The sequence below is a fragment of the Callorhinus ursinus genome, unplaced genomic scaffold (genome assembly GCF_003265705.2).
Source record: "Callorhinus ursinus isolate GAN/ISIS: 27379988/994484 unplaced genomic scaffold, GSC_fseal_2.0 scaffold5, whole genome shotgun sequence".
NCBI classification, from domain to species: Eukaryota; Metazoa; Chordata; class Mammalia; order Carnivora; family Otariidae; genus Callorhinus; species Callorhinus ursinus.
The window spans coordinates 33,217,127-33,238,997 of NW_027397067.1; the positions used below are offsets into that span (position 1 = coordinate 33,217,127).

The 21,871-nt window shown below is 33.8% G+C and overlaps 1 protein-coding gene and 1 pseudogene across 10 annotated transcripts in view; one reads left to right on the forward strand and one right to left on the reverse strand.

The window, feature by feature from the left end:
* The window catches only part of RALYL (RALY RNA binding protein like), a 682,789-nt gene that overhangs the window by 303,404 nt on the left and 357,514 nt on the right, over positions 1–21,871 (forward strand). The window contains exon 1 of one of the 10 annotated variants that reach the window (XM_073892722.1): positions 17,352–17,448. The exons of the other annotated variants lie outside the window; for them this stretch is intronic. The gene's annotated coding sequence lies outside the window, so the exon portion shown is untranslated. Of the gene's footprint in view, positions 1–17,351; positions 17,449–21,871 lie in introns of those variants that run through there. 10 annotated transcript variants of the gene reach the window in all.
* On the reverse strand, positions 19,571–19,659 carry LOC112823764 (small nucleolar RNA U3; annotated as a pseudogene).

Consider the following 21,871-nt stretch of genomic DNA (forward strand, 5'->3'; position numbering starts at 1 on the left):
AGCACCATTAGATGTACTCATACTTATAGATTAATACATACAATAATTAACATAATTCCGATGTATATAAGAATATATCATATCCTACAGGATGTATAACAGACCATTAGCTAAACAAATGATTATTCGGTAAATGGTGTTGGAATAATTGGTTATTCTTAGGGGGGAAAAAATCAGATGTAGTTACACTCAACATGATTAAAATTTATAAATCCCATACATCCCATGCCAAGTCATTTTTATTCTAGGAACACATCATAAAGATAAAAATTAAAATACACAAAGATATAGACTTAATGGTTGTAAAAGGGAAAAAATAAGCAACACTTAAAGACCAGTATTAAGTAAAGTCTTACGATAGAATATAAATGCGTTTCAAAAATAAAAAAACAAACTGAGGGTTCTAGAGGGGAAGGGGATGGGGGGATGGGCTAGCCTGGTGATGGGTATTAAAGAGGGCACGTACTGCATGGAGCACCGGGTGTTATACGCAAGCAATGAATCATGGAACACTACATCAAAAACTAATGATAAAATGTACGATGATTAACATAACATAATAATAAAAAAAGTAAAAAATAAAAAATAAATAAATACTAAAATTTTATTTGCAAAAAAATTGATTAAAAATAAATTAGAAGAAAATATGACAGAATTAATTATATTTTTGAGGTTATTTTTATTTCTGTATATTTTAATTTTCTCATTTTTTACATGTTTTTAAACAAACATGAATTTATCATGAGTAAAAAAAAAACAAATTATTTCGAATACTATTTATGGGAGTTGTTATTTACAAAAACTTTAAACTTCACCGAATATCATAAAATTACCTAAAAAATGGCTTTGAAAATTTTGCTGTTTAGGAAGAATTAATATTAAAATGGTCTTTTTCTTAGACTATAGATTTAATTCAACTCCCATCAAAGACCCACTTTTCATGTGTGTGTTTGTGTGTGAAATTATCACTTTGTTTTTTTGGGTTTTTTTTTTTAAGATTTTATTTATTTATTTATTTGACAGAGGGAGACATAGCAAGAGAGGGAACACAAGCAGGGGAAGAGGGAGAGGGAGAAGCAGGCTTCCCGCTGAGCAAGGAGCCCAATGCGGGGCTCGATCCCAGGACCCCGGGATCATGACCTGAGCTGAAGGCAGATGGTTAACGACTGAGCCACCCAGGCGCCCTGTTTTGTTTTATATAATTGGTTGGTACCTCCAGTGACATGCTGAATAGGCGTGGTCATAAAGAACCCACTTAGATTATTCCTAGTCATAAAGGGAAGAGCTTCAGATGCCCCTCTTTAAAAGTGATGTCTAGTGTTCATTTTTTTCCAGATTTATTGAGATATAACTGACATATAAAATCATGTAAGTTTCAGGAGTAAAGTGTGATGATTGGATACCTGTGTATAAAAGCCCCACTCCTTAAAGTAACTGCCAAAGTAATTTAGAGTATATTTTGAAGAATGAATTTGAGAAGGAAGAATACTAAGGAATCTTTTGACCCATTTATTTTAACATTAGAATAATGACAAATGTTGCCACAGCCTTAGAGAAAATACTGTTGACTAGAATAAAAATTCTAGAGAAATATCAAATTATACATGAGAATTTAATATGTTAAGGGGCCTCATTTGTTTACAGTGGAAGAAATAATAGCATAGTTAATACATAGCATTGATATATTGGGACATCCATCTGTAAGAAATCAGTAACACCTCTAACCCTATGAAAATAATGAATACAAACCAAAAATATCCAGAAGATTGTAAAAACTCAGAAGATTAAGTAATGAAGTCTTAGAAAAATATAGGAATATATACTAATCAAGACATGAAACCTAAATAATTTAACGGAAAAGATCAATATATCTAATTTCATAAGAATAAAAATTCCTTGGGGCACCTGGGTGGCACCTCCGTTAAGCAGCCAGCTCTTGATTTCAGCCCAGGTCATGATCTCAGGCCCCCAGGATGCAGGCCCACATCCCCACATCAGGCTCCACGCTCAGCAGGGAATCTGCTTGAGGATTCTCTCTCTTCTGCCCCTCTGTCCCTCCCCCTGTGCTCTCTCTCTCATGTAAATAAATAAATCTTTATTAAGAAAAAGAATAAAAATTATTTGCTAATGAAAGCACCATAAAATCAAGATAAAAATAATTTTGGAAATACTTAAGTAAAATAAAGAATCACAATGTTTACTATGCAAAGAACACCTAAAAATTGATAAGAAAAATACCATTAACCCAGTTTTTAAAAAATGGACAAATAATACCAACAGGCAATTCAAAAAAGAGGAAAAGCAAATGGATGATAAATACATGAAATGGTGTTAAAAATCATTAATGGGAAAATGTAAAGGGAAATGACAATAGGCTACCCATTTTACCCATCGGTGTTGTTTCACTTTGTTATATACTAACAATAAATTGTATTCCTTTTATCAGTGAAAAATCTTTTCAGGAAAGGAAATAAATAAAAAGGAACATAGAATAATATGCAAATTTTTAGATGATTTAGTATCAAGTAAAAAAAATCTAAAATCAAATGTTAAAATTTTACAATTGTTATTAGGCAGTCGGGTTAAAGAGATAAGATTCATAAACATGTTGACAATAGAACCTTGTGCATGGGGATATTCAATATATGGTGGCTATTTTAATTTTTTGGGTTATTTTTTATTATGTTATGTTAATCACCATACATTGCATCATTGGTTTTTGATGTAGTGATCCATGACTCATTCCAGAGAGTCAGACATTGGAGGTTTGTCTCCTACTTCTTCTAGAGGTAGAAGCGATGACTTACTACAGAACGATTTTCCTGTGCTCTGGGAAGGATCGCTGGAGGAGTCTCTCTTGACAATGACACATAGTCATAAAGTTATATGAGATGTCTTGATGGCTTAATCAAGCTACGCTTCTCCACCCTCTTGGACTGAAGAGCTCTGAGTTTCTGGGGATGAGGTGGCAACTTTGTACTGGAGCTGAGTACCCTCCTGGTTGAAGGGGCACTCAAGCTCTCTGAAGTCTTTCTTTTTTTTTTTAATTTTTTATTGTTATGTTAATCACCATACATTACATCATTAGTTTTTGATGTAGTGATCCATGACTCATTGTTTGCATATAACACCCAGTGCTCCAAGCAGAACATGCCCTCTTTAATACCCATCACCAGGCTAACCCATCCCCCCACCCCCCTCCCCTCTAGAACCCTCAGTTTGTTTTTCAGAGTCCATCGTCTCTCATGGTTCATCTCATGGTGGCTATTTTAATTTTTATTGTCATTTTTACTCAAGTGTAACTATAGGGTTTTTTATGTGTTTGTTTTTGTATTTTTTTGTATCTTCCTTATATTTATTAGCATACTATAACACAGAACTCCATAATCACTATTTAATGGTAGAAATGACAAAGTCAATACTGAACAAATTAACCATGACATTAGAATGATACCATTCTCTGGAACTTCTGGTTTATTTCTATGCATCATTATTACTCTTCCTTAATGACCATCTCTGTTCCAACTAGATCACCATGCTGTCACTAATATTTTAAGCGTCTACCATGTACCCCAGTATAATAATAATTACCTTCATCTCCATTCCAATTTTATGAGAAAAGTGATATCATTACCTCAATTTTACAGATAGGGTTAATGAAGGTGAAGGAAGTTAAATAACTTTCTCAAGGACATGCAGGTGTTAGAAAATGGTGCTGCCACTTGAACAAAGCCCTCCTGATTTCAGATTCTACGCGTTTAGCATTCTCTTATTGCTTCCATATCTATAATTTAATTCAAAGAAAATTGGATTTTTCCAAGTTTTATTTTTGTCTTAATTATTACAAAGTTTGTAGTTCAAAGTATTGTTTTCTAAAACACTAATAATCAAAATATTTTGTGAAGTGTTAGATTATTAGATTTTCTCAGGTTTGAAAATACATTTAGTCAGCTAAATGAAACAATAATTATTCTTAGGAAAAGAAAGTATTTAGTTTTTCTAAATCTCAGAATTAAAAATGATTTTGAAATTTAAGTAAAATAGTGTATTAGGTCACGGTAGACTAATTTCCAGTTTCTTTGTATTTTATCCAAAAATATGATCTAAATTAGTCAACAGACAAAAAAAAAATCTACATCTATAAGATACCCTATACTGTGTGTGGCCTTTAAATATATTAGTTGAGCTAGAATACATGTAAAATTTTACCGGGTTGAAATATCATTTTTAGATTGAATCCTTTCAGCCTAAATCAATCTGTTCTTTAAATTTTTGTGTTATCAGATATTTTGCTCTCTTTTGAAGGTAACAAAGGTAATATAAGTTTCTACATCTGAAGCCTGTCACAAAGCAGAGCTCAAAATGTATATGCTTATGTAATCAGAGAAAAGCTGTCATCTAGCTGATATTTATCTGGAAACCACTGTGCTTTGGAAAATGTGTCTAAAACATACTATAGAACTAGAGTGTTTTTGGTTTTGTTTTTCATTGTGTGGGCAAATTAATGATGGTAGAGTTTGTATTGTCCTCCACTGCTCCTACTCTGCATTTTTCCTGCCTTATGTCCTTTACTTAACCAGAGGCAGTCTAGAATCACTAGGATACTATCCCCAAAGCCTATTTATCCACTAGATCTAGAAATAGGATTGAGTGCAAGTAAAATTCCGTTCTGATTTATTCTTATTTTCTACACGTGCCCAGAATTGAATTAATAATTCTTAGTTCGTGAGACCACAGGCATCACTGGTCCATTCATGACCTATTTTATTCTAAAAGTAATTATTTAATTATCAGATACCCAAATCCAGTTATGGATTCTTCACGTATGCAGTTCTATAGTAAACCAATATGCAGAAATTGTGGTTGGGTAGTATCAACTAATAGGCTTCCAGTCTGAAATTCAGGCTGTGGCATCTGGTTAGTATCTTGCAATTAGAAAGAAATAAAAAGATCTACCTAAGGGAGCACCTGGGTGGCTCAGTCGTTAAGTGTCTGCCTTTGGCTCAGGTCATGATCCCAGGGTCCTGGGATCGAGCCCCGCATCAGGCTCCCTGCTCCGCAGGAAGCCTGCCTCTCCCTCTCCCACTCCCCCTGCTTGTGTTCCCTCTCTCGCTGTGTCTCTCTCTGTCAAATAAATAAATTAAATCTTTAAAAAAAAAAAAGATCTACCTAAGTACAAAGTATATTAGTTTGCCATCAAGGATGGATTGTCCAGGCTCATGGGGTTTTTGTTTGCCGCTTTTGTTTCTCTGTGACAGGGGAGGTAAGTTTGAGTGACTTAACAGCTACCGGAGGTTTATTTTACCCTCCAATGGCAGGGCACAGCATGTGTTTGGCACAAAGAAGGTCTTACTCTGGATTCGTAGAGGTGAGCTCTAGCCAATGACTTAGAGACTATTGAGACAGTTAAAAGCAGTTTGTTTGAATGTGGATTTCACACAGTATTTATTAGGTCTTGATGACAGTATATTTTGCATTTAGCTGGAAAGGAATTTTAGGATTTTGTTCTGGCAGGCCTTATGTACAGTGCTAATCCTCTCCAAAGGAGAAAAATTGAGGACATATTTCACCAGTTGATACCTGGCAGTAGATTAATGACTGGCATTTCTAAGACTGTGTGTCAAAGAATTTAAATAAACACTTGTTAAAACTTGATGCATTAGAGTCAATGTGCTCTTGTCGCTATCATTGTAAAGGGAAATGATTCAGAAAAAAAAAATTAAGGGAAGGCGTGTTAGACACCTGAAAAGGTCTTATGGTACTTCAGAAACACTATTTTTTAAGATTTTTATCCTTCAGAATAGAATTTTAATACCAACTGCACACACCTTGAGAAGAAAATAAGATCCTCTAATTCATGATCAAGGTTAAACATTTTTCCGTGTGCTTGAGACCCTCACTAAAATAACAATTGACTTAATCCAGTGGTTTGTACTAATATGCATCACAAAGAGAAGGAATGTTGTAGAATGTAAGAGCTGAAGTAGGTGTTAGCTGGCCTGAGACTCAACCCTTTAGCCATATGATCAGTATCACTGACATTTTAGCCTGAGCTGCTTTCCATGTAAACAACACCAATAGTGCAAGTCCCATCTATGTCACAATGTTAGAAGATAAGAATCAACAAGATAATAATAGTTAAGCATTTTTGTGAGCTTTGAATTGCTATATAAATACAAAACATAATTTAACAAAATCTTGAAAGGAACTGTAGTGTGACAGATAGGCTAATCATCAACATTTATTAAACTAGTACTATATGCTAAGTACTATACAAATAATCTATATTTTTTAAAGCTGAATTTTTCAAAGTTTGCCTTGAAATGGGATTTTATCTCATAAAAAGCATAACCCATTCTACTCTACTAGTAAGACATCAAGAATCCCAAAAAATTAAGCATTTTGCCTTAGGTCAGGACTCTTAGACTATTGCTACTCCTGTTATAACAGGCTTATGATGCATTATAAAAATCATAATAATAAAGGGGTTCAGGGGCGCCTGGGTGGCTCAGTCTGTTAAGCATCTGCCTTCAGCTCAGGTCATGATCCCAGGACCCTGGGATGGAGCGCATTATCGGGCTCCCTGCTTAGTGGGAAGCCTGCTTCTCCCTCTCCTTCTGCTGCTCCCCCTGCTTGTGCTCGCTCTCTCTTTCTGTCAAATAAATAAATAAAATATTTTTTTTAAAAAAGTAAATAAAGGGGTTCAGGCAAATCTTTTCAACTTAGCTAGATATATTTTATGGAATTTAAGGATTAGTTATAACCAGATTTTAAGTAGGATAAATATCCATGAACATGTAAATGAGCATGATAACAACTACATTTCTTAAATAACTAAATTTGGGATTGCACAAATATTTTTCTACTTACACATTTGCTTGCCTTACTTGGTGAAAAATATACATACCATGTTGATGACATGTATACCATATCATAAAAAGGTGTTTGGTTGGAGAAACAAAATTTTTAAAACGATACAATGCATTGTATGCTACAGTTTAAAGAGGTACGGGGTTATCTGCCTGGATGGACACATCTTTCAATTTATGGATGTATGGATCACTGGGGTTATGTTAGTGCTTCAGTGTGATGCTTCAAAGGAGAGGATCTTCTCAGAAAGAGAAGGGAGAATCTTAGATTTGAGTTGCTCTGATTCCTTGTCTAATCCTCCAGTATTGAAATTTTGAAATGTGTTGTGAATGGTATAAGAAATAATAGTATGGTGGAATGGAACGAGGCAGACATTGGTCTGAATCCAGATTCCACTATTTCATAGTTATGTTCCCTTGGAGAAGTTGGTTTCTGCGTGTATAATATTTCAGGCTGTAGAATGTGGATAATACTATCTTGTTTGCTATATTTTTTTAGTTCAGTGGTAACTTATGAACTATCTAGGAAAGCATCTGACAAATGTTGGAACCCACCAGGGGGCAGCTGTAAATAACCCAATAGATAACTGGCAGGATCTAGTCTACCTAAAAACTTAAGAGGTCTCGTATTTGTTTGTTTTGTTTTGTTTTTTACCGGGCTCTTCTTTCTTTTCCCCTCTTAATTTTCGCGCATCTAAGAGGTTTTCATACTTCTGGTTGTTTCATTTTTCTGTCATTTCTCTGCTTAGAGGTTGTAACTTCTGACCGATTCACCCAACTTCGATTATGCTTCTTCCTTATCTTAGCACACTGTCTATATGTGCAAAGCAAAACATAGGTAAGCTCTGACATTGTTGAAATATCGCATTTTAAATGTTTAAAATGCGCATAATGACTAAAGGTAATAAGGATTAGTTTTCCATTGTCTTTTAGTGAAGTAACTTACCAGCCAGAAGACAGTATTTAACAAATGGTGGGTGTCTGTGGGAGACGTGGCTGCTATTTTCACGGAGGATTATACTCTACAGTGCACAAACTCGTGACCTTGGGACATTTCCTGAACATTCTTCTTTGAGATTATCAGGAAATGTAATATCTTGTTACATTTAAATCAGGTTTCGATGCTTTATTTTTTTAAAGTATGCATATATTCTATAACTTTCTTGTTGATAATCACTGTAATATAAACCCTTTTCTCTCATAAAATATAAAATATGGAAGAAACTTCATATTCATGAAAAGTTATCTAATGTAAACTCTTTCTTTGAAGAAACACCAGTGTGTGACACTTGCCTGGATTTTCTTTTCTTTTTCTTTCTTTTTTTTTTTAAAGATTTTATTTATTTATTTGAGAGAGAGAGAATGAGAGATAGAGAGCACGAGAGGGAAGAGGGTCAGAGGGAGAAGCAGACTTCCTGCTGAGCAGGGAGCCCGATGTGGGACTCGATCCCAGGACTCCAGGATCATGACCTGAGCCAAAGGCAGTCGCTTAACCAACTGAGCCACCCAGGCGCCCACTTTTTTTTTTTTTTAATAAGGAAATACAATACTTCTAAAAATAATGGCATACTTAGGAACTTGCTATCATTGAAGAGTCTTAAGAACTATTAATGAGTTAAGGTCTTTTGAATGTTACATTTTGTTGGATCTCCAGTGTTTTTAAAATTTAAGAGTGTACATCTGCTTTATCTCAAGGATTGGCATTATGTGTCCTCAGCCCAAATTCTTAGCAGACTTTGTGTGATGTGTGGATCGTGGCCTACAGACATGGGTCACACCAGAAAGAACCAGGGTTTTGCAGTTGCTAGTTTCGTTATAAATGAGGAATTACACTGGAGAGCCCTTAGAGTTCTAGCAGATGGTCCTCTAAAAATGGCTGTTATATGTAAAGTGTTTTATGGGAACTTAGAGATAATCAGGTAACACTACAAATAATGCCTGTTGAATATGCAGTAGGTAAGAAAGTATCAGCAATCTTTTTAAAAATCATTTTGGCTTCTGGACTCTCAAGCCTATAAAACCTACTTATGTAGTTATAATACCTATGTTTTTCTGTATAAATCTTTGCAAAGCCGAGGTCATTACTGTTTGTTTTTATGACCCTAAGCGATACTCAGTTTTATTTTACTGAATAAACTACACAGCTATCAGCCAAACAATAGCTACATAGTGATAGCTATTATTTCTAACTATACTTCAGTAAAATACAAGCTTTTTCTTTATACAATGGAGACAACCACTCCCCATCCAATTTTTTAAATAGCTCTTCTTTCCTGTTTGAATCTGTCGTGTTTCATGGATGCTAAAATGTTTTTGTAGAGAGAAATGTCTTTATATACCATTTTAAAATAATGAGATCCATTCCAAATATGGAATTGCATGTCCCTTAATTCAGTAGTGAGCATATATTCCTTTCAAAACTTCACAAAAATTGTGAGGATGGTTAACAATACATACCATTAACAATAGTGGTCAAAAATATTTCTTACATAACTTTGATTCTCAAAATTGTACTTCTTCTTTACAGAAATATGATAATCCCTTCCAGTGTGTATTTCAACCTGTTTGGTTTACATATATATTTAATGCGCATAGGCTCTTCTATTTGATTTAGATGGTGGGTTATGCCAGAAAGTTTATGAATATATATTTGCAAATACATATATTTATCCTATACATGCAAAGGTTGTGATTGTACCCTATATATGTATAGAGATGGAATATGTATGTACCAGGATGGAATAAATTTTTAGTTGACACAAGAGGGAAAAAACACATTTCTTGCCCATGAGATGTGACAGAGCCTTTTATAGATGTTAACCTGTCAGATTTTCTCCTCCAACAGAATCTCTGGTTACTTCTCTCAGGAATTTTGACTCTGAATAAAATTCATCATGCAATCATTGAAAGCAATGGATTTACCAATTAATACTGTCTTATAAAATTATTTCAAAATTATTTTAAAAAATCAAGTTATTTGCCTGGTTGGGAAGTTGGAGTAGTAGTGTTGTTGTAGATATATATATATATATATTTAAAGCAAACTAATAATCTCAATACGAAGCAAAAAGAATTGTAGACATTTATCCACCCATTCATTCATTTTTAATTTTCATTTACAAATTTAAAAGTGAACTGAACAAGAGTTAAGCACCTGATGTGTTCAGCACCCTGAGCTAAAGGATATAAAAGTGTTAAAATTTATATTATATATATATATACACACACACATACATATACATGTAATGTGTAATATACATCAACTCTGCATTTCACTTATAAGAAAATAAGAGCTGCATGAAAGGATAGATACAGGACATATGTAGTTCACTTTGTTTCTACATATTTCTCACTAAAATTATCTATAAAATCAAATGAACGAGTTTATCCCCCCTTGCAAAGCTTTGTATAACTCATTGACCAGAGATTTAACTATCTTAAATGAAACAGCCCAAAGAAGCTATTTTGTTGCTTATATTTTGGACCTACATGATCTCTTAGCAGTATAGTTTGAAATATTTTAAATAATAATACATTCTGAGAAAAATTTATATGTGAAATTTGTTTTGAAACCCTTCAATGACCATTCTATTGAACAAACATTCATGTGAAGCCAAGGTTAAAGGTCTCTTTAATGTGAAGAAAGGATTAACTGCAAGACAAAGACTGTATAAAGACCTAACACCATTCTCTCCTTTTCAGGTGTAAGCTTCCCTGGGTCAATCCCCAGGAGGATATCTGACTGTAGATCATCTCCCTATTCAGGATGGGGTTCTCTCCAGTTGCAGATCCAATTTTCATATTGTTCTGAAAGACATAGAGCTGATCTGGCTACATCCCATCATGTTGGTTTAGTATAGACATTTGTAAATTATAAACCATTGCTATCAGTGTGTGTGTGCAATTTACCATATGAATATTAATTTCTGTCTCATCAGCTTGAAAGCTAATAAGAGCCCAGTATATCATATTGCTGCGTAAATGCAGCAGTCTGTGTAGAATTGGCCAATTTCTGGAGTCTGACCTTCCCAGAATATTACCCCCACAGACGATCTCGTTATTTATAGCAGAAATTATAAAAATTATTGTAGCAGTATCTCAAAAATTTCTGACAAATGTTGAAAAAGAGCCTTTCCAACACTGAATGTTGTTAACTGAGTACATGCAATGTATGCCCCAGATGAAGTTTAGATCCACATAATCATCCTGGCTCCTCTGCAAGCTATTGTGAGTTTCGCTTGCAAAATCAAGGGCTCAGAGAAGACGGATGAAACATGAAAGTCATTTCCGAAAGTCCATGTATAGACCAAGATGCCAGAACTTCTGATATCAGGTCCTTATTATGTATATGCCATTATACTCAAGGACTAGATCATAATACCAAAAGCAAGATACCTGTAGAATCTCAATTGCTCCATGAGTACAAGATAAATATCAACCAAGGCTGTGATGTGTCACTTGTTAATTAAAACCTCTTCAGTATGTTGATTCACAAGAACATCTTTTGAGAAAACGTGCTAACTACAAAATTACAGTGATCTCAGATACAATATTATTAGAAGCTGTGTTATATCTCCAGAGGTCCCTGCAGAAGCAATTTGGGAAAGACCTGGTGGAAAGCACTAGAAATCAGAGTCCAAATCAAGCTCCAGAGAAGTTATCAGATAGAAAACTGAGCATCCCAGAGGTTACATATCTGCTTAATTACTCATCTAGAAAGAGGCAGAGCTGGTTATACTTTTCATGGGAAGAAACCCAATCACAAGGTAAACGTTGAAAAATTCCTTTTTTTTTTTTAACTTCAGTGTGCTTAACATAGTGTCATAATAGTTTCAGGTGTACATTATATTGATTCAACAATTCTATCCATTATTCAGTGTTCATCGTGAAAAATGTACTCTTAATCAGCTTTAAAGAATACTGTAGATAATTTGTAGAATATACTACAGTACTAGTTTGATAAATGTTAATGATATTTGTATGTATAAATCCAACAGCAACATTCTTAAAAATGAAGGTAGTATTCCCTCCCCAAATCTGATAATTTATACTAGTTATGCTAATATTAAAACAGTTAAAAAAAACTACTATAAAGTCTATGTGGAGACTACAAATGTCTAGTGAATTAAGACACTTAAGTGGCACAGTCATCTCGTACCTACAGTTACTCTCTCCTTACTATTATTTGTGGCATAAGGTCTTAACAAATCGTAACTTTTACTAAGCTTACAAATAGGTGATAATTAATAATAGCCCTTAGCTTCTATGCAGAAAAGGGCATCCATAATTTTTAATTTCTACATTTCCTGGGATTTTTTAATGTTTTGTGGAGATTCTGCCTTATGTGGAGATTCTGTCTTATGTAGAGAAGAATTGGAACGTTTTGTGTGTATTGTCATAGACTATTGCAGCAATGGGGACTGCATTTATTCCTCCAAAGAGAAATCATGCTCTGAATCAGTTATTGGCACTACCTAGATTGCTAGGTGCTCTCATTTATGAAGCTGCATCTGCCTTCAGAGCAGCTGAGTTTAAGGAACTTGTAAACAGGAACTTTATCTGATCCAGACATACAGTAGGCATTTTCACTATATCATTTTTATTGCTACTTAATACAACCCTAAATATTCAGTTTTGTGGAGGGCAATTCACCATTGCACCTACTGTAGGGCATTTATTTATATTTCAGGAGAGCACAGAAATGTCAGGGGGTTGGTTGTGGGATTTAAAACCTTTTACTCTGGGCCAGTCTTCCAAAGCCACATCAATAATGATAGAAAGTTGTTCATCTCTGCGGGCAGTTCAGTAGCCTACATGAAATCACTTAGTGGTCCGAATTGAACTCCTGAGGGAACTGTCATGATTGACAGTTTGAACCAAGAGGACAAGAGTGGAAAGGACCTGTTAACTAGGAGTGAGTGAATTTCTCCTGTGGGCATGACAGTGTTTATCTCCGGCAATTTTAGTTACCTGAGAGTTTATTTCTTTTTTTTTATTTGAGAGAGAGAGAATGAGAGAGACAGAGAGAGCACATGAGAGGCGGGAGGGTCAGAGGGTGAAGCAGACTCCCTGCTGAGCAGGGAGCCCGATATGGGACTCGATCCCGGGACTCTGGGATCATGACCTGAGCAGAAGGCAGTCGCTTAACCAACTGAGCTACCCAGGCGCCCGCCCTAAGAGTTCAAAAATAGAGAAAGATGGGCGCCTGGGTGGCTCAGATGGTTGGGCGTCTGCCTTCGGCTCGGGTCATGATCCCGGAGTTCCAGGATCGAGTCCCGTATCGGGCTCCCTGCTCTGCGGGGAGCCTGCTTCTCCCTCTGCCTCTCTCTCTCTCTCTCTGACTTTCATGAATAAATAAATAAATAACATTTAAAAAAATAAAAAATAAAAATAGAGAAAGATGTTTGATTCAGTGGAGGAATATGGGGAACAGAGAGCACAGTTTTATCCCAGTGAATACCCAAGAACAATCCTCTTTCTATTTCTCCATTGCCGGCCTCATATAATACATCAATTAGAAGTGAATATTATGATGCTTTTGCTTTGAATGTCCATATTTACATTATTAAATTGTATTAATCTGAACTATATCATACCATTTATTATCATGTGACCTGCAGAAGAAGGTGACTACAAAGTTATATGTATTCTAGTCTATTTTATATTATTTCAGGGCAACTCTAGTTGGAGTCAGTAAATTGGTGGATCTGACAAATTCTGAGGAAAAATTTACTAGAATCATCTCTGGGCATTCTTAAGATACTGTGTTCCCTAGCATTCTTAATATAAATCACAGGCTAAGTCTTAGTAGTTTGTGGCTCTTCCTTTCTGCATAACGTGAATAGTTACAGTGGTGATGAGGCCTCTCAATATAGAACCCAAACTGGTGTCTTCCTCATGTAAGTTGAAACACTTTTCTGGAAATACTCCAGATCCCAGAGGAAATGAAGGGAAAAGGTAGAACCCTCTCCTAACTACTCTGAGTGAATAATTAATAAGCTCTTAAACCAATGGCAGGTAAATAAGTGCTATGTGCTTGTTAAATATAAAGTAAGTTTTGCATAACTACTTTTGAAATAGTTTTAATGATTTATGGACCATTTTTGAAAATTCAAAATCTCTTAAATAGAACCTCTTTTAGCAATGTTTACAAAAGGCATTAAAAAAGAAAGGTTATGTGACAAAGAATGAAGTGACACTAATCAGATTACTTCTCCCATACTTTATTCTGACTGCATGGTCCCAGCTGTCTTTTCAAACTGGTCTTGGTTTCTACATGGATGTGGTTGACCAGTCAGAAACCAAGGTAATGGTACCTCATGGTCCACAGCCCTCTACCAAATAATGGTTCAAATAGCAGTCAGTGCTATATATCCCTTATATCACAAAATGTACTATCCCTGACTGACTTCTTTTCCCTAGTCAAGTAGAAAGAGCCTAATCAGCGTTGATTCGGCTTCTCTATATAACTCAAAACAGTCTTCGGCCTAGGTCATGTTGACCAGTGGAGTTATCTTGGAAGTGTAATTATAATCGACATCTTAGACAACTTGTGTGACTGAAGGATCTGTTTTGCAGAGGAGAAAGATTTTAAGAACATCACATGCAACAAATTTCCTAGATTTATACCAATTTGTTCATATTCTAAAGAATATGAGTATACCTCAGGATAACTCCATGAAATGAATACTTTTGAGTTATATCACCATATGGTTTTATCTCTTTGAATCCTTTTGTTTTTTAATTTAAAGTTGATAATTTTCCTTATTTGTAAAAATCACATTGGAATCTTATACCTTGGATTTAGTGATCAAATACACAATGCTTACATGATCCCTGAAATAATAGATATAACACCAGTCACAATCTCTGTAACGGCTCAAATAAAGTTTATTTCATTTCCTGAAAACTCCAAACACAAGTAGGTTTTTATCCTTGGGTGATGTGAACTTTTATGGACTAAATTATGTCCCCTCAAAATTCATATGGTGAAGCCTTAACCCATAATGTGATGTTTTTTGAAGATGAGGTTTTGGGGGAGTAATTAGGTTTGGGTGGGGTCATGAAGGTATGGCTCCCATGATGGGGTCAGTATCCTTATAAGAAGAGGAAGAGAGGCCAGAGCTCCTCTCTCTACCATGTGAAGACATAGTGAGAAGGTGGTCTTCTCCAAGCCAGGAGGAAAGCTCTTACCAGGAACTGAATCAGTTGGCACTTTGATTTTGGACTTTTAGCCTTTAGAAGTGTGAAAAATAAATGTCTGCTGTTTAAACTACCCAGGCTATGGTATTTTGTTTTAGCAGCCTGAGTTGACTAATGCTTGAGGAAAGAAAGGAATTGTAATGATTATCTATCTGTTCCCTACTTTATTCTTGATATTCGGCCTGGTCTAACCAGTGTTCTTTCAGATTGGTCATGATTTACACATGGACGTGTCTGACCTCTCATGAACCAAGGTGATGGTCTCTTTAGACCATAACCCTCTCCCAAATAATGGTTGGATCTGCCACACCTTGTTAAATACCTCACAGGGGATGGCTTAACACTTACCCATTACTCCTTGTTTACAAAATTTGAATCATTTACTAATTTACATTTTCCAAAATAATTTTAATTCAGTGTAACACAGAAGTTGATTAATATTTCAAATTCTTAACTAAGTTTGAAATGTTGACTCACTAATATCTATTGATTTCCAATTTATGGTTAGAATAACCAATGCAAAGTGATTACCTTTTGTAACTACAGTTGTTACATTATTTATACCTATATATATCTATTTGTTTTTGCTCTCCTGTCAACTACTTAATCTTAATCTTCAGATTAAAAATATTTATTTCTTAATAGTTAATGGTTCTACTCAAACATAATCACTGCTATTAAGATATTTTAGCTAACATTGTTTGCTTTACAAAATTAATTCCATTCCTATTTTTATAGTAATTTTATTTTTCTATTGCTTATAATAATTTCATTAAATTTTTATGTTCTGCCTTGAACTGTGGAATGAAATACTATCATTTGCTTAATTTTTAAAACCTTTCTATATTCCATTAAGTGGCATTCTAAGCCATTTTTCTTCCTAAATATCTCATATTAATTTTCTATGAAGTTTATCATATCACCCTTATTACCAGTGAGTCCTTATTAAAAACATTTTATATCTTTAAATCTCTTTACACACAAACTGTAGTTAAAAAGGAAAATAGAAACTGGGTTCCTTGCTTCTTAGAGTGTGCTATTGCCACAATTTACAGTCAGTGTCTGAGGTATATAGTAAAAAAAAAAAAAAGTTTCATAAAGAATACGTTGATGTGACTATAATTAATGTGTTTGCAAAACTTAATGAATAGGAAATTTTACTTTTGCTCCGAATGTTATTCATTGTAGTAACTGAATTGCAATGTTGAGATAGCAGGACTGCTGAAAGGTCAAATATTTTAATAGTGTTTTTAATTTCTTTATAATCAACAGTTAATTTTTAATAAACATTGAACACATACTTTGTAACATCAATATATAAAAAATAATATGTAGACCTAATAAAGTGTGCATTTAATAAAGGAAATCACAATAAGTTTTGTTATTTTTTAAATAATAATGACTTTGGTGATATGCCTGAGAAACTCCAAACACTAATTCATTTTTTTCTGAGCACAAGCAATTATGTTATTTCCGATATTAGTGCCTGTCTAGCTAAGCTCATAAACTTCATTTACTTCATTTCAGAGATCAGAATATCCCTCTCTTATTTAGTTTATGGTCTGTTTGCCTATTCTTCCTATTCAACCTAGTGAATCTGAAAATACTTTGAACGTAGTACGTAGGAGAGAGCTGGAAGGCATCAAAATTACTTTGAGTGTATTAAAACAGCCAATACAGGTGGTAGTGGAAAGGTGTTTAAATTTTCTAGCTGAGGATTGATAACTAAATTAGAGGGATTTTTTTTTCTTTCCTATTTGACCAAGGAATTTTCGTATTTGGAATTTATCCTCACTAAATTTGTCATTGTTCATCTAAGAGACTTTGGTGATCTGAAAAAATTGGAAACAAGCTCAATTCTCCTCAAGAGAATGAAGAAAATGATGGTATAGCTTATTAGTATGTGACTGTATAAGTTACATCCAATAAGGTGATTTAACAGCATAATAAAATGAGTATTGAAATAATAAACAATGGCACTTGGCATATAGATTATGATGCTTTTTTTCTAATTTATAACTCTTTTTCTTCTAAGTACTGGAAAGCAATGACAAAGAAAATACACCAAAATTTTAACAGTAAATATCTTCAGGTTAGGATTACTTTTTTTCCCTCCATATGTGTCTATTTCCCTTTGTTTGTACATATTCTTTAAAATATTTCCTTTTAAAAGCTACCTTTGGCTTATTGTAGGAAGTAGTTTGCGATTTAAGAATTGAATATTCATTATAATTATGATTTTTATCTCTATGAGTGATAGAGGTATCACCACATATACTTGATTCTCTCATGGCAAATGGACATCTGAAGGTTTTTCACAAAATAGTCTTTATGAAGTATTATGAATTCTACTGAAGAATTGTCCGTCACTGCCCTAGTAGATATGTTATGTCTTCCTAAATTGTGGATGGTTTTCTGAAGAATAAATTCAGACTTTTGGGGGGACATTCTTTTGGTTTATTTTGTCCAAGAGAAGATGCTTAAATACATTTGTTTATTTCAGTTCAATTTTTCCCTTTTTATAATTATAAATCTAAGCAGTTTTATACCAACTTTTTAAATGTAAAAAATATTCAAGTACATTTAGATGAGTTAAAGTATTTGGAAAACGACTGTCCTCTTGTGCATACTAAGAGATTAACTAACTAAATGCTCATTGAATTTTTGTAATACTCTTTAATGATGAATTCAGATATCTCCTGATTCAAGAAGTTTTCTCTGGTCTTCTCAACCGGATATGATCTCTTTTCAGAAATTACAACATTTGCAAGGTTTTAGCATGTATTCTAGGACTTCTTTGAGTACTAGCTCTAGACTTTAACAGATTATAACGTTTAGGGCATAATATTTTTTTCTTTTTTCTTTTTGAATCTTTTTCATCTTTTCCCAGATTTTTGAATATAGCATGAACTAGTATTTTTGGCTCACTTTCTTGAATAATTGGGTATTTCTTGATGTTATTGTTATTTGTTGTTGTTGTTGTTGTTGTTCATTCTTTGTTCAGTATGAGTGTCTGAATAAATCTAAGGTTGGAAATTCAGGACCATGAAATCAAGAGGAGTCGAATTTACAGCCATGTTAATTTCGTCTACTCCAAAATGTTTTCTCTATAGTAAATTTTAATGTTGTCTTTAATTAAAAATTAATGTATCCCTCTTAGATTCAAGGCTAGAAATCTCCTTCATAGACAGATCTTTAGCTATTCTAAACACATTCTTTATGATTTTATAGAGTATTCACCATCTCAGTGTGATATTTTCAGAATGAAAACTCTACTCTTAAGTTAGTCTTCATATGGCAACTATTTAAATTTTTACTTGTTCTTTTCTGAAATATATCTAATACCATCATATCTTTTGTAAGTTTCTGGGACCAAAAGCATACTCCATAATACATAATACATAAATACATAATTGCTTCTGATTTATAGAGTAAATCTCTATATTTTTAAAAGACCAGAGTCCTATTAGCCTTTTTGGGTATAGAAACTCATTAAAATATTGCTTTAATTTTAACTAAATAAAATTAAAAATTCAGTACCTCACTCATACTGGCAACATTTAAGTACTCAAAAGTCACATGGGGTTATTGACTACAATTTTAGATAGTGCAGGTAAGGAATGTTTCCATCTTTATAGAAAGTTCTGTGGGGCAGCTGTAGTTTATAGTTTATCTTTATTAACAGCAGCCTTCATAAACCCTTAACACTAGCTCCATTCAAACTTCTAGCTTAAAAACAAAGAGACAAGTTCTAGGATTTGTTGCATTTTCACCAAAATATTAATTTTTCTCTTTTAATTTGCTTTGTAGCTATAACATCTCCTTCACTGTTCTTCTTACAATGTAAGCATTTTTCCAATGCCTCAGAGCTCCTTGATTTTTCTTTTTATCAGTGGTTTTCAACAATTTGATTATGATGTGTCTGGGTGTCTTTTTGTTTATTCTGATTAGTATTCAATGAGATTCTTGGATCTGTGGAATGATATAATTTTCATCAAATTTGGGAGATATTTGGCTGTTGTTCTTTTGAATATTTTTACCCCTGTGGAACTCCAGGCATGTGTATATTAAACAGCTCAGTACTATCACATAACTTACTGAGGCTCTGCTCAGTTTTTTTTCTTAGTGTTTCATCTCTATAATACATTTTGGATATTCACTATTTCTACAACTTTAAATTCACAAATCTGTTTTTCTGTAGTCTTATCACCTGTAATATCCATAAAGTGTATTTTTTATTTTAGATCTAGTTTTCATCTGTAGACCTTCCCTTCGATTCTTTTTTTATATCATTAATTTTTCTCCTGGTTATGGGTCATATTTTCTGATTCATGGTATCTTTAGGAATTTTTTATTGGATGCTAAAGATTTTGTATTTTGTGTTGTTGAGTGTCTGAGTTTTATTTTTTTGAAGAAGTATTGTGCTTTGCTCTGGTAGACCTTTGAATTGTTTTGGGTTTAGTTTGATCATCTTGAGACTTGTTTTTAAGTTTTGTTAGGGTAGTCCCAGAGTACCTTTTACTGTAGGGGTCATTTATCCCCATTACTAGTAACAAACTATAGAAATGATCCCTGAAAGTATAGTCTCGGTGATAGGCACATACTGAATGGAGCACTGGGTGTTATATGCAAACAATGAATCATGGAACACTACATCATAAACTAATGATGTAATGTATGGTGATTAACATAACATAATAAAATTTAAAAAATGTAAAAAAATAAAAAAAGACTACCCATATCCCCATTACTAAGGCCTGACCCTCTGACATCTGAACCTAAGACTCCAGAGGGCCAGTTTGGACACTCCACTGTTGCTGATAGGAACTTGAAGGATTCTCAGAGTTTTATGAGTCTGGAAAGACAGCTTTCCAAAAACTTTTTAACCAGCCTCATAGAAGCTCACCTTCATGCATATTCTAGGAACCAACATAGACTCAAAAGATCCCTAAGACAACTGGAGTTGTCTGTATAGCTCTCTTCTTTCTAGAAATCTGCCTCACAAATTCCTGCCTCCTCAGACTCCCCAAACTCTGATTTCTATTGCCTCAACTCAGTGAGGTAGCTGTCTCTGCTTTCAGTTACACACATATGCATACACACACACAAACACACAGATCTCAGCTCTCTGACCTGTAATACGTTTCTTTTCTCTGAGATGTCATGGCTCTGCCATGCCTGTGGCTTAATGTCTGAAAATAGTTGTTTCATCTATGTTAGCCTGGTTTTCTAGTTTTTGGAGTCAGGAAGGTTAAAACCCCTGTTATTCTATCATGTCTGAAAGTGAAGTCTTTCGATGGATTGAAGATTCATGTAATTGAGAAGTACAAGCTAAATACTACACTATGAATTAAGACAATTTTACAGAGGATGTTGAAATGTTAATGTACAACACTATGACAAAACTCTATCATTATAAATGCTGATAGAAACTGGCAAGTAATCTTGTGTGAAAGAGTAAACACATATAGACTTTAAGGTGATTAAGAGTCAGTAAGTAGAATTACACAATTGGCAGTTTGGAGTTAGAGCTTTGAGAATCATTTATATAGAGTAAAAGGATGGAGTCAGAGAGAACATGTTGATATTTACAGTGAGAATTCTAGGATAGCTGCACCTTCACCTTAAATTTGACTTGGGCTCATTATCAAAGATAGACCACTGGGCTCTGTCAGCCATGGGTCTGACCTAATCTAATGGTTCTTGAGTTTGCATTTTAACCAGTTATCCCTCTTTAGGAAATAAAGCATCAACCATAATCATTTGTTTATTATTGAAAGTAACTCTCATATTTCTAAAAATATTGATCACATAAGAGCAAAAAGAAAATAATAGTATTTCGATGGATTGCATTAATAATGTTGGCCTGAAGTGGGAAGATAACAGTTGATTCTGGAGCCCCCAAAATGGACCTTTGGTGTGATTAAAATACACTAAATTATATGAGGAAGTTAATCATTTGTTTAAAATACATATGTATACTTTGATTTTTCTTTTTTCAGTTGATTCTCAGAGCATTTGTCTTGAAGTATGCAATAGCTCAAATTGCAAAAGAAAAAAAAATTATCAGCTTTCCTTTCCTTTAACCCTAACCTTGAATAATTCATAAAGCAGCCACTTAAGTCTAGCTAAACTGAAACAAAACAAGGCAGCAACATAATCCTTGTTTTTAATGATGCCATACTATTACTTTTTATGGAATATCTAAGTGTTTATGAACTCAACCTTCATTATAAAGAGTTATGTATACTGTTGACTGTCCAATATTTAATAATCCAAGATGTAATCATCAACAACCTAAATTGAAACATTTTTATGTTATTTGGTGGCTCTTGATTTCAGAAGTAGCTGGTTTAGTGAGTAAATTTTCAAACATATTCAATTACATGCCTTTAAGATTTCTACCACTTTAATGCTCAACTTAGAAATATCATTTAAAATTATTTTTTAAAAAGACATATTTATTAATTGTTTTTATAGCTATAAGGTTTTAAAAGAGATTGTTCACATAAAAGTATATATATGTATATAGATATGCATATATATCACTAATAAAAAGTATTAATTAGCTAATGTTTAACAATGATCATCATTGTCAGATATTGTATCCTTGTTGAAATTTTAGTTTCACTATATTGGTTTTTAAAAGTGGTATTCACTTTAGAAGAAAATGTCTGGTCAAAAACTAAAAGAAAGAAAGAAGGATGGAAGGGAGGAAGGAAGGAAAGAGGAAAGAGAGAAAGAAAGAAAGAAAAAGAAAGAAAGAAAGAAAGAAAGAAAGAAAGAAAGAAAGAAAGAAA